General features: G+C 41.7%; 1 protein-coding gene across 1 annotated transcript in view; it reads left to right on the top strand.

The window, feature by feature from the left end:
* The window catches only part of LOC124606266 (endothelin-converting enzyme homolog), a 630,503-nt gene that overhangs the window by 238,490 nt on the left and 377,521 nt on the right, over positions 1–14,492 (top strand). The gene's annotated exons all lie outside the window — the stretch shown is intronic.

Here is a 14,492-nt window from a genome sequence, read left to right as displayed (position 1 = left end):
AAGAGGTAAGGTAAATGATATTGATGATAAGACGTATTGAACAGGTATTATTGAGGTATTATTGAGATTGTGTGAAGCTGATGATTATTGGAGTTTTGGTGTATAAGAGGTAAAGTAAGTGAGATGCATATTTTTTTTTTGTTGGTCTTATGGAACAAGGAGGATGAAGATAGCAGACTAGAACACTAAAGTAGAAGGAAGATAGTCTATACACACTTTGTTAAATCACTAAGCAGTATACATTTTTTTTTGGAGAGAGGAAGTAATTGCATATCTTGGCTCACTGACAGTTGTTCAACAACAGTACATTTTGATCTGGCTTGGCAAACATTGGTCTTGACATGATGACTATGACGTTGACTAACTATTATTGACTGTTATACATTGCTGCCAGTACTACTTGATACACATGATGAACATTAAATTTTGACAGAATTGCATTTACACAGTTAACACTATTCAATTACACAGTAGTACTTAATGTGGATGAGAGATGAGTGAGTGTGTTCTGTGTGTTTTCCTTTCCTAATCCTACCCACCTATCTCCTAAATATTATTTTATTGTTTGTAGTGGCTTGCACTGACACCCATAAATATTATAGGTTTACTGGTATTTGTGTATTGTAATAGTTAATAGGACAATTATCTGATATCATTTGTTTGTTTGTTATGATTTGTATGTTTAGTGTAAAAGCACTGTATGTGTATTCAAACTATTGTTCATGCCTGGACTGTCTGATTAGTGAAGATAAATATTCTGAACTGTTACTTGCACTTTTTCAACATGATGTGTGACATTTAGTCATGTTTAATTTCTGCTGATGAACTGTGTGATCAGTGATTGTAAAAAAAAAAAAAAAAAAAAATTATGGACTGTTACTTGTACCTTTTCTACATGATTGGTGCCACTAGGACATGTTTAATTTCTGCTCATAAACTCTGATGAACAGTGTGATCAGTGCTAGTGAATTTTATCGAACTGCTTCTGCTGAGAGATGTGACTTTTTGCTGTCTGCACCTACTCAATATTGCTGGGTGCCACTGATGGACTGCTTCTACTGAAAAGATGTCCCCTGTTGCTGTGTGCACCTGATCGACATTGCTGATGCCACTAATGGACTGCTTCTACTGAAATGGTGTCACTTGTTGGTGTCTGCACCTGCTCTCAACATTGCTGGGTGCAACTAATGGACTGCTTCTACTGAAATGGTGTCACTTGTTGGTGTCTGCACCTGCTCTCAACATTGCTGGGTGCAACTAATGGACTGCTTCTACTGAAAAGATGTCCCCTGTTGCTGTGTGCACCTGATCAACATTGCTGATGCCACTAATGGACTGCTTCTACTGAAATGGTGTCACTTGTTGGTGTCTGCACCTACTCAACATTGCTGGGTGCCACTGTTAGAACTGTTTCTACTGAAATGATGTTACTTTTTGCTGTCTGCACCTACTCAACATTGCTGGGTGCCACAGATGGACTGTTTTTACTGAAATGGTATCACTTGTTGGTGTCTGCACCTGCTCTCAACATTGCTGGGTGCAACTGATGGACTGTTTCTGCTGAAATGATGTCACTTGTTGCTGTCTGCACCTGCTCAACAATGCTGGGTGCAACTGATGAACTGTTTCTACTAAAATAATGTTACTTGTTGCTGGGTGTACCTGCTAAACTTTACTGGGTGCAACTGATGGACTGCTTCTACTGAAAAGATGTCACCTGTTAGTATCTTTTTTTTGTATAAACTAATCATTGAAAGCATTTTATGTGAACATTTGTATAAACTGATTTTTTGTATATTGTGTAAACTATTATGTAAAGTCACATGTATGAAAAGAAGTTGTATTGCTTACTGTATTTCATATATTAGGTTAGTGAAAGGTCAGTGCAAAGCCAAAAATTTTAACTAATTATGTGATATTTAGGTATTAATATTATCTTTTATTTTTGTCTGTATTTTTCTGGACGAATTTGGTGGTATTTTCACCACCAATGCTGGCAAAAATACCATCAAATTCTGGCCTGTGGAGGAGGGGCATATGAAAGGTGGCTACACTGTGCCACTGCGCCAGAGATTGCGCCAAAGAGTACTATTAAGCCGCCTCCACAGTGATTGTCGAGAATTCATAGCAGAGTGCTTGGAGAGAACTCGTTGAAGTGTGGTTGTCGAGAGTTCATGGCAGAGTGCTAGTAGAGAGCTCGTAGAGGACAGTATGTGTTAAGAGTTCGTACCGAGATGTGCTAGTGGGCACTGCTTGTCGTGAAGTCGGAGTGAGATGTGGTAGTAAAGAGTGTTGTTCCATGTTTTATGCAGTTATTTGATGGGAGAGATAGCAGATGTTATTGTAATGAGTGCATTTCGTCAATATATATGAAGGTAAAATCTACAATGTTCTTTTATTAATTGTGTGTCTGAAATAATGCGTCACTACAGGTTCAGTCAACAAAGCATCTGGCTTGTGTTCTTGTATTAGAGTGAATTCTGGTTTTCTTGCGTAATTATAGTTTTCTAATTTTCTTTTGTCACGTCAGCATAGTTGGTATTTAAAAATTCTTGTCTTGTTGGAAAAGAACCGTGCCAGATGTGGACGTTGAGTCACACTCACACATACAGAACAGTTACATTTGTGCTTGGATTTTGTAGGTTTTATAGTTGCTGGGGACTTAACTAATTAACTGTGTTTACGAAAATTTTCTTACATTGTTCTTTGCAGTCAGATAGCGTAATAATACTAGTCAGGGCCAACCGATTACGAGACAGCGTAATCAGACTTACAGCTACTAAAAACTAAAAAAACATTTTCAATTAATAATTAATTAAGCCCCCATGCACCGTATTGACGTCTGCCGGGTCACTCATGGTTCGCATATCGATTTTTTTTTTTTTTTAACTTTCAGAGTTTCTCTTCGAAATGCATTATGTATGACATCTGTACAATGTTTAGTTCTTACGCAGTAAATAATTGAAAGTGTTCCCGGACTTTATGTACACCCTGTATGACTCGCGCACATGGTGTGCAACCAACTATGAATGCAAGCACAATTAACTATTTAGAAGTTAATACACAGTCACACTCACTCTAATTAATAATGTGAGTATGGGAGGGTGTCGATCCCGCCCCCTCAGATGAACCGTTCGAGCATGGCGCGACAGCCCCACTTTCAGCTGCAGTGCAGTACGTAATTCATAGCCTCGCAATCGAAAGATTACTTACCTGGCGCACCGTGTGTGGAGCGGCGCCAACGCCCTCGAGAGAATTCGCGTTGTAATCATCGATCGTGAGAGTTTTAAGCCCGTTTTACACGAACGACTTTCTGGCCACAATCTACTACTCAAAATGAGTGCGCCTTTCATGCCTGCGTGTAAATCAGCAATGAACAACGACGCAAATGTGTCTATGACGTCAGTGATCTATAGATTGTACCGAGTGTAGAGTTCTAAATTTCCGAGCACGCTACACGCTGCGCATGCGCAGAGATGAGAGCTTGTGCGACGTCTGCTAACATCGCAAGTTATTATCTATTCTGGTTGAGCTCATTGTATTACAGAAACTTATTTTATGCTTCCGTGTCGTCTTAATCTTCATTGTGGTGTTGGATTTCTTTTCGTGGCACATTGCTGATATTTTTCCCACTAGTGTTTTCCTGAAAGGAAAAAGTATTTACGTTTTACGGAAAAAACCTACACTATGCATAAATAAGAACGTAAATAGATAAACGTGTTTTAACGAAAATTAAGCCGGCCGGGGTGGCCGAGTGGTTCTAGGCGCTACAGTCTGGAGCCGCGTGACCGCTGCGGTCGCAGGTTCGAATCCTGCCTCGGGCATGGATGTGTGTGATGTCCTTAGGTTAGTTCGGTTTAAGTAGTTATAAGATCTAGGGGACTGTTGACCTCAGAAGTTAAGTCCCATAGTGCTCAGAGCCATTTGAACCATTTAACGAAAATTATTTCTACAGTGAAAAGTCAGGGTTATTGGCGAGAAAAATAATTTTCGTTATTATTTGGCACTTGGCTAGAAAACAAGGTACAAGGAGAAAGCAAAAAGGTAATATTTACGAATGCTGCGCTCTACATATTGTCTGGTAGGTTTGCAAGTATATATTTTCTCGAGCAAATAAATGTATATATTCTGAAGTGTTTGGATGACACTTTTACTACTCTCTCAGTTCTCAGGAGTTTGAACAGAACTTTCACTATGAATCCTGATTTAGTCATTAATAAACTCTATTGCCAGTGCTTGTTCCTTCATGTTGTTACTATATTTCAATTCTTTCATAAAAAAACAAAAGTCCCTCATAATCTCACTTTCACTACTCATATGGCAAACTGCACAGCAGACAGCTCACACAACACCCTCTAGCTCACACAACACCCGCTATTTTACCGCTGACGTGTAAATGAAAGTAACCACTGAAAACAGACGAGATTCGGTACGAGGATAAAACGCCAGGGGCGCTGTAGTAGACGCAGTTGTTTCGATTAGTCAATTGAGACAAGGAAGTGGATCGTGTAAAAGGAGCTTTAGAGGCCGCACGGTGCACACATTAAGGTGCGTTTACAACTGTGCGCATTGCGGCTATTCGCCCTGCCACTGTGCTTGCTCCACCCGCAAGTAGAGGCATGTGTCTCCCCGTCTGGCATGGGAAGATTCCCGCTGCCCCGTGCGCACAATTCAGAGGCCTGCGCGACTTCGCACCGGTGCTTGCGCCTTCTTGTCTCTTCGGGTAGGGGCTGTACGCGTCTAGTGCGCACGGGAAGTCGCACAGGTGTAAACGCACCTTTTAGTCAACCGGTGGCATCTAACCTGACCCCCATAAACTCTACAATTTGGGACCCATTCGCCACATCTTTCATCAGGGCCGATAGCCGTCTTGTATTGAGGTGTTATTTCAAAAGGATTATCAGCTGCGTATCCATATGTGTCGAATGTTTCGTGATGCACCTAATTACTTTATATGAATTGCAGCCTTTCACCTCGTAGATAAAACGGTATGTATCCATGTAAAGTAACTAGGGATCGGCGAAGTTTGGCTTCGTGCAAACTCGTAATGGAATCGATACTTGTGGAGTTTGGAGAGGTCCCGAAGGCACATCGCATACCGACATACGCAGGCATCATGAAATGAAACCTTGGCCATCTCCACAGCGGCTTGTCCTTCGTTGAAGGTTGTGAACCATTTGACATATGGCCTGGCAATGTCTACCCTTACGCCGTAACGCCCGTCTCACCGATAAACTAAATGAATTGCGCGATATTCTCTAACATATTCCATTGTTTTTCTGAAAACTGAATTATTCGTTAACATGGAACAATCTTTTCAAAGTCACATGTCGTGAGAGCCCTGTGTTCAGTGCTAACATCTATGTACTCCTTCAGCCAGCAGTGCTGCTTGAAGGAGATGCCGCGTGTGATACTATTAAGTTTTATCCTCAACCTGAGATGCTGCATGAGGTTTCTGAGTGCAGAGTACTCTTACATCAGAACCAATCGTTCAGTTTCTCGACGATAGAAATCCGCTCCTTGGTATCGACTCATTGGAGAACCTCAGTGCGAACGTCTTCATCATTGAAATAACTTATACCCACTCCCCGCCATCATGTTCTTCCTCAGCTGTCTGAATATCCACTTACGTGGTCGATGTCGATGGCCTTCCTTCCCGATCAGCGCGACCTACGTCTGTGCGGCCTTGACCAAACTGTTGGCACCATTTTACTATAACTGGACGCGGCATTGTGTTTCTTCCGTATACCACCAGAATTTCACTGTGTATCTATATGTAACTTAGTCGTTTCCCCCTACAAGAATCGTAACTGTCCCGTGTACTTGAACTTGGGAGTTCATTTCCAGTTGCCGCGCAATTTCACTCGCGCACTTTGATGCAACTGTTATCCGCATTGTTTCAGAGCTATGTCTGCAGGAAACGCGGAACGTGAACTGTCTCCTTATAACGCTACACTTCCATTGTGCTGTCTTAGCGTGAGACTACATATGTAATTTGCTCTTCGAATTCCCTGCGTATATGAAGGTTATCAGCAGGTCAATATTGCTTGAAATGTGTGCATATTCAATGGATTGAGTGGCAGCAGATTTCCAAATCTGCGAATTTACCTACAACATTTAGAGTAAAACGGGGGTAGATAGCCATGCAGGAGAGATGGCCAAAGGTTTTGGTTCTTCTAGTATTCACTGTACAGTGCTGCCGGTCAGTTGGTAATCTTTATCATGAGTGATATATTGATGTTTCCCTTCGTTCTTTATTTCAACAAAAATTAAATAGTTTTCATGATTTTTAGTTTTTAATCCACCTTAATACTATACAGCAGATCAATAGTTTTCTGGCTTTCCATTTTTCCGTAAGTCAGACTGTGAGTAGTTACGGGAAACATACATTTCAGAGCTCTATTGGTATAGCTGCTTACCATCATGTTCTTTCTTTTTGTGTTCTCGTCCACCATGTTTGATGACGCGCTACGGCGACCTCTCCCTGCGGACTGGGAGGGGTGGCCACACCTTGGGATGGTTACCATTCGTAACTTCATTTTTTAGGTATTGACAGGAATTTTTTTATTGATGCCAACTAACTACGTTCCCAAGATTGTTTCTACTGTAGGCAGACGGACAAAAGAACAATTTCAAATTATTATTAATAAAGTAAAAAATGAGGATTATCCAGTCATAAAAGCTTTTAAAAAGTTCAATATTCCAAGGAAAACCATAGAGCGAAAAATGAAAACCGGGTTTGATTCAAAAACCGCAATGTGTCCAGGTTTGGGTTTAGCCAGTGGGGAACGACTTGTCCGCCATATAAATAAAATGCAGTCCTATGGGTTTCCTGTTACAAGGGACTACCAACGGAGTTTAGCTTATAATTTTGCAGTGCAGCTTCACCAAGAACATAGAATTGAAAAAGAAAAAGCTGTTAACGACTGGTTACAGTTTTTCTTTAAATATCTAGATCTGTCTGTGCAGAAATCTGAGGGTTTAGCTCATGCCACAGTCCAGGAATAAATCGTAATGAAATCAGGGGATATTTTAGTTTACTTTCCAACCTAATGGAAGCCGGCCGGGGTGAGCGGTTCTAGGCGCTACAGTCTGGAACCGTGCGACCGCTACGTTCGCAGGTTCGAATCCTGCCTCGGGCATGGATGTGTGTGATGTCCTTAGGTTAGTTAGGTTTAAGTAGTTCTAAGTTCTAGGAGACTAATGACCTCAGAAGTTAAGCCCCATAGTGCTCAGAGCCATTTGAACCAACCTAATGGAAGACAACAATTTGCTCACAAAACCAGGAAGTATATTAAGTATGGATGAGACTGGACTTAAACAAACCAGACGCAGTTATAGCTGAGAGAGAAGGTAGTTCTTGTAATTGCATCGTCTGCAAAGGGGGAAACTTTTACCGTGTTGGCATGCTGTAGTGCTGAGTCATGAAGGGAGTTAACAAGAAAAGACTGGGAGGACAACATGCCACCGGTTAGCAAAATAGCGAATGCTGAGATCTTTTTCCTGTAGCCAAGGGATGACTTTTTGCTTCGTAATCCCTTTTAAATGTTCTTGATGGCAATACTTATTTTAACAGTGCCGCAGCAAAATGGTAAAGGAATCATCGAGGTCGGCAGTTAGGAAGATAACAATTTGGCGAGCTTCTTCATGAGTGTTCGGAAAAACAGTAACGCCAGCGAATGCCATGTCTGAGTTCAAAGCTACGGGGATCTACCCTTTTAATCCAAATTCAATTCCAGACTAATCTTTTACAAGTGATGCAGCTGGTTTTGCAGGCAATGAAACCATCAAACCATCAGCTAAAAATCCGACGAATGAAGCTCGTTAGCCGGCCGCTGTGGCAGAGCGGTTCTAGGCGCTTCAGTCCTGAACCGCGCTGTTGCTACGGTCGCAGGTTCGAATCCTACGTCGGGCATGGATGTGTGTGGTGTCCTTAGTTTAGTCAGGTTTAAGTAGTTCTAAGTATAGGGGAATGATGACCTCAGATGTTAAGTCTCATAGTGCCTAGAGCCATTTTGAAGCTCGTTACCTCAGCCCCAGTCCGCCACTAGCGCAGACACCCCTACTACAACAGACAAGTGCGGCAAACATTCCCTTGTCTTGGTCCCTCCACTAAAGTGGACGATATTTGACCTGTCACTTTCAGTGGAACGAACCTTTAGATCTATACAATGTACGTACCTTTTGGTTTATTAATTTCATGTCTCAGTTTCATTTAGAATTGTGCGATTTCGTATAATTTTGTCTACAAATCTTATCTGTAACAAGTAGTTCAATAAAAACATGTCAAGATTATCGAACACTCTTTTAATACGATTTTCTCGTCATTTTCAAAGTGTTTTGTCAGCTGGTCATCTAACCCTGATACACGAGTGAAATGGCCTAAGTGTTACATAATTTTGAAAAAAAAAACCTCTGATAGTTTGAAATTTGCTCTAACTTTGTGAACGAACGCTTTATTTTGTTTCTTATGAGTATATAGAGCAATATCTCAAAATTTTCCGCCGGTCGGAGTGGCCAAGTGGTTCTAGGCGCTACAATCTGGAACCGCGCGACCGCTACGGTCGCAGGTTCGAATCCTGCCTCGGGCATGGATGCGTGTGATGCCCTTAGGTTAATTAGGTTTAAGTAGTTCTAAGTTCTAGGGGACTGATGATTTCAGAAGTTAAGTCCCATAGTGCTTAGAGCCATTTGCAAATTTTCCACGTTTTTTTGTGTACTGGGGTTTGATATTGGCACTTGAAAAAATCATGGCCATCTGTTTATGATTTCCGGCAAGTATATGGCCTTATAATCAGAAAAATTATCCCTGCAGTTTTATCTCAATATTTGTTGTCTCGATGTTTTTTCAACACGTATAACGCGCCTCCTAATGGTATGACAACTATATTCAGAATTTTCCTACGCCGGAAGAACCTAAAATCTCATAAATGCGAACAGATTTTCACTGTGTTTACCTATGCCTTTCCTTTGACATTTCAGCTGGCATCTGTAGCAGCGACAGTTGTTCGCAATAGCTGTTACTCAGTACGCAGCTCGTGGTCGTGCGGTAGTGTTCTCGCTTCCCGCGCCCGGGTTCGATTCCCGGCGGGGTCAGGGATTTTCTCTGCCTCGTGATGACTGGGTGTTGTGTGATGTCCTTAGGGTAGTTAGGTTTAAGTAGTTCTAAGTTCTAGGGGACTGATGACCATAGATGTTAAGTTCCATAGTGCTCAGAGCCAGAGCTGTTAAAAGCAGGGAACCTATAAAATTTTGCTTTTAAAGCAAAATACGTACAAACTGCGTTTTTCGAGAGACACGCGACAATTTCTGTTTGGTGTGGGCTACTTACAGTTTGTGTTCACTACTACATAGATATTCCTACTCTATCAGCCGTATAAACGTCACTTCACCACTGCTCAAGTTGACGCTGGACGTACATTGTTATGCATGACTTACCAACACTTCGAAACCAAAATTTCATTGTTGCCAAAATTCTCTCTGTACCAGAGCAAGAAAGATCAGCCTTCCCCTCCCACACTATGCCGGAGATGTCTGCTGAAAGGCCACGGCGCATTCTTGCCTGCATCTGCCTAAAAACATTGACAATGCTCCTATTTGATAATGAGCCCTTAATTTCAGACAAAAATTATATTGGCATAAAAACTGATCCTGCCGTTTCTCGTGTGACAAAGCAGAATGCCCACGGAAGTGCTGTTGTTATATTACGTGTGCCAGGTCATCCCAAGGTCGCCTGAGCAAGCCACCAATCACGCTTGCGATGAGTATAATCATCCTTAACGTAAGTGAAGAATCTGTCGCACAGGATAACAATACCCTGTTTTCTGTACACTTCGACAGCAGCCTTTGTTGTACTTGAGAGATCTGCTCCCGAGAAACGTGAGCTAATACACTTTGCTTGGCCGCCAGCATATTTCGCTACTGCGAGAATGACTGCTTCATTAATAAGCGGGTGGTCTTTTTTCCCCTTCGTAGTTCCAAGAAACAAGCCTTGCCCGGGGTAGGTGGGTTGTTACGTCTGTTGTGGAGAACGTGATGATCCTGTAGCAAGCAAGGTGCCGTAACAGCGAACCCGGTGATTGCTTGTTGGAATACCGACAATTTAAGAGAGCATTCAGGTGCTCTTTTTTGTCAGCTGTATTAAGTGGAAGAAAAGATGTTGGTGTTTCATTAGACGTGGTTAAACCTGGAGGAAAAATAATACACAAAGAATTTTCAAACTTATTTGCAGAATGCCTGTAAAATAAGAGCAGGTACTAAACCCTGTAGGGAAGGATTGGAGACCCGATATTCTTAGTGGATGACGGTACAATAATTCTGCTGTCCGCCTGCGGACCACAAGATTAAATAAGAGAGATGATGGTGCGTACCGAGAATAAGACAGAACAAAGACAAACCCTGTGACAAGCTAATAGGTGGTCCATGAGCCGTGCTAGCAAAATGCCCGCGGAAGTTGAGCATCTAGGTTCGATTTCATTTTCAACAAATAGTCAAATGGCTCTAAGCACTATGAGACTTAACATCTGACGTGATCAGTCCCGTAGACATAGAACTACTTAAACCTGAGTAACCTAAGGACATAAGACATATCCATGCCCGAGGCAGGATTCGAATCCTGGGACCGTAGCAGCAGCGCGGTTCCGGAAAAGCGCCTAGAACTGCTCGTCCACAACGGCCGGCGGTCCTCATTTCCCGTTATTCTTAGCATATGTAGTCTCCTTAAATTTCTTCTTCCCAGAATTCGCTATATCGGAGTACATCTCTTTTGCACACCTACAAAGTCTTCTTATATCTGCTACTATTATTATTATTATTATTATTATTATTATTATTATTATGATTAGTGTTGCCCTTATTGATAGCTTTTCATCATCAAAAAATTGTAATTATTATTAGCCTGATAAAAGACATGCGAAAATGTGTAAAGCTCTGTCTCTGGCAATACTATCGATACCTGTACTTTTTCTCTAAAAATTTCAAGGCAGTCTAGTGAAACGTTCTTACCGTTATCATAAAATTTGATGCGTAGCCGTACAACCTGTATTATGAAATTACTTATTCTGACATGTCGGTATTTAAACTCTTTCTGGAACCTCGTAATATCGGACATGTCATTATTCTGATAGAGAGCAAAAACAGAAATTACTCTTCCTATAAATCATGAAAAATCAATTCTCTAATATCTGACTGCGATCTTTCAAAATATTCTGTAACAATTATACTGCAATGCTCCTGCACGCAACAGACATCTTACGTCGTTTTGCCGCTGCAGATGCATGAATATATTATATACAGCAACGTGCTAAAATAATTCAAAAGAAATACTGCGATCCATGCAGAGTGGAATGAGTGATCACAGCTACTGATGCAACTTTGTTTTATTTTTATAGAAATTAAATAATCAGGAGGGATTAGTCAACAAGCGTTAAGAAATGTAAAAAATGAAAGGAGTCACTAAAAACGTTTAATCTAATATATTCTTAAAACTGAAGATTCATACAGAGACAAACTTTACTCAGGCCTTTCTTTCCCTTGGACAGTTTGATTAGCAAAAACTTTAATTAGGTATTAAACATGTTTGGAATAATAAAAGTATTTGAATATTACTTTCAATGTATGCATACACAAATCTGACAAAATCCCTCCAGTACGCAAGCAGGTAACAACTGCATGCAGCAAAAAGGCAAATTACCAGAAATTCTCGATTAATACCCAAATCTCCTCCGGCGCTAGTAGCACGCTCAGGACAGGCTGCGACCTCTCCTGACGCGCAACTTCCCTCCACGCCGCTCTGCGTCCGACTACTAACAACTGTTCGCTCGCTACAACTCACGACAATAAAATCTCAGACTCAGAGTTTGCGTATACAGGCAACAGCAGCATCAGTAGCCAACTTTTCAAAAAAAGCATATGAACGTCCAACTGTCATTATCAGTATTAGCGGCTGCTGCTACAGTAGTATAAATAACGCCAGTATTTACTTTGTTGGTTAATAGTAAGTATAAATTACTCACACTGCCACTTCGGACACTCAAATCACTTTAATACTAATTGTCATATTAAAATCGTTATTTCTTTGGTACCTATGATGCTATAGATACTTTGTGTGAAACCCTGGTCCGATCTAAGAAGGCCGGATAGCCCTAATCAGATCTGGCTAAATAAATATCACAAATAAACTTGTTAATTTATAACAGTGAAATTATGTCTACAAACAGAACAAGATATTGTGTATCATAGATTAACAAATTCACCAATTAAGTACATACAGAATGTACAGTAGAGGGAGACAAAGGCTTCAGTGCAGTAAAAAAGTTCAAATGGATTTAGGGCACACATGAAAAAAGACATGCACATAGCGTGGACAGCTGCGGAAATCAACCTACGCACTAATGAAAGCGAAATTTATTGAGCGACAGATTACACTTAACAATTAACCAATGCAGGACCATGGTACGTTACGTAGGAACTCAGCTTAAAGATAGTGTTGTGGTGAGGATGGCGGGAAAAACGAGAGAGAGAGAGGTGGAGAGAGAGAGAGAGAGAGAGAGAGAGAGAGAGAGAGAGAGAGACTGCGTATAGGGGCCAGGCCGAGAAGTGAATTATAAGGTGTGGAAGATTAGTGACTACATGTGTGTCTGACAAGACTTCTATTAAGCAATCGAACTTTCGTGTAAGGAAATGGTAGTTTTAGCAGGATGTTGTTCAGTTCGTGCGCCACAGTGACTTGAAGGGCGTTTATGGTCGACAAATCGTTGACCCTTCATATGAATTCTTCACTTCGTCGTTCTGCGGTAGGTCCATATTGATGTCACTAAATCTCGTCCCCCATAATAATTCTTTTCCAGAAAAGAATTGTCTGCGCTTTGCATTTCAGTCGAGGCGCGGCAGGCGGCAAACTGTTTTATACATAGGAGTTACATATACGTAAAGAATCGGAGAGGGTTATGATTTATTGTAAGTCGGAATGAAACATAGAACGCTGCAGTATTAATGACAAATTTTGACGCTCAACAAATTGCAGTAACACACTAGGCAGAAAGCGATTAGGCACGATCAGGCGAGCTACGCTTCAAGTTCTGCAAACCCGTGTTAGTTGAAATACACGATCGCGACACTGGAGAAAGCGGGCATATGTTCCTTATCCGCGCAGGCCGATCCTGAATGGAAAAAGATATTAACGCCTACTTGATGGTGGTAACTCCCTGTACACATGGCACAGTAAGTCACGGTGTATACTGCCAATGGGATTCAGCGGTTTGGTAGGGGAACACTGCAACATCCTTCGTACAGCCCGGATCTTTGACAGCCTGAAGAAAGACATGCGTGGACGTAGATTTGTCAGACTAGGAGGTGCGAGAAGAGGGTGCAGCTGTGGATCCGTCAGCGGCCGACCACGTTCTACGAAATGGTGATTGCTTTCGAATGGAACGATTCCGTGTTCCTGTTGTGACGGGTGTTTGGTTTTCATCTGACAAGGGAACCTCCCCATCGCACCCCCCTCAGATTTAGTTATAAGTTGGCACAGTGGATAGGCCTTGAAAAACTGAACACAGATCGATCGAGAAAACAGGAAGAAGTTGTGTGGAACTATGAAAAAATGAGCAAAATATACAAACTGGGTCGTCCATGTGCAATATAGGCAATATTAAGGGCAGTGTGAGACGAGGACAGCCGTGGTCCCGTGGTTAGCGTGAACAGCTGCGGAACTAGAGGTCTTTGGTTCAAATCTTCCCTCGACTTAAAATTTTAACTTTTTATTTTCAGTTTATGTGACAAACCCTTATGTTTTCATCAGTTTTTTTGGAGTGATTATTACATCCACAAGAAAACCTAAATCGGGCAAGGTAGAAGAATCTTTTTACCCATTCGCCAAGTGTACTAGTTAGGTGGGTCGACAACATATTCCTGTCATGTGACGCACATGCTGTCACCAGTGTCGTATAGAATATATCAGACGTGTTTTCCTGTGGAGGAATCGGTTGACCTATGACCTTGCGATCAAATGTTTTCGGTTCCCATTGGAGAGACACGTCCTTTCGTCAACTAATCGCACGGTTTTGCGGTGCTGTCGCATAACACAGGCACTAAACTTATTACAGGGAACAGAGACGTCAATGAACGAACGGACAGATCATAACTTTGCGAAAATAAAGGAAGCAAAATTTTCAGCCGAGGGCAGATTCGAACTAAAAACCTCTCGTTCCGCAGCTGTTCACGCTAACCACGGGACCACGGCGCTCCTCGGCTCACATCGCCCTTAATATTGCCTATCTTAGGCATGGACGACCCAGTTTGTATATTTTGCTTATTTTTTCATAGTTCCACACAACTTCTTCCTGTTTTCTCGATTGATCTGTGTTCAGTTTTTCAAGGCCTATCCACTGTGCCAACTTATAACTAAACCTGAGGGGGGTGCGATGGGGATGTTCCCTTGTGAGTGCCACCTACAGAAACGGCAAGTAGTTCATCGGACTTCAAAGCACGTACTG

The sequence above is a fragment of the Schistocerca americana genome, chromosome 3 (genome assembly GCF_021461395.2).
Source record: "Schistocerca americana isolate TAMUIC-IGC-003095 chromosome 3, iqSchAmer2.1, whole genome shotgun sequence".
NCBI lineage: Eukaryota > Metazoa > Arthropoda > Insecta > Orthoptera > Acrididae > Schistocerca > Schistocerca americana.
Note: the sequence above shows the minus strand (reverse complement) of the source record. Positions and strands in the feature narration are given on the sequence as shown.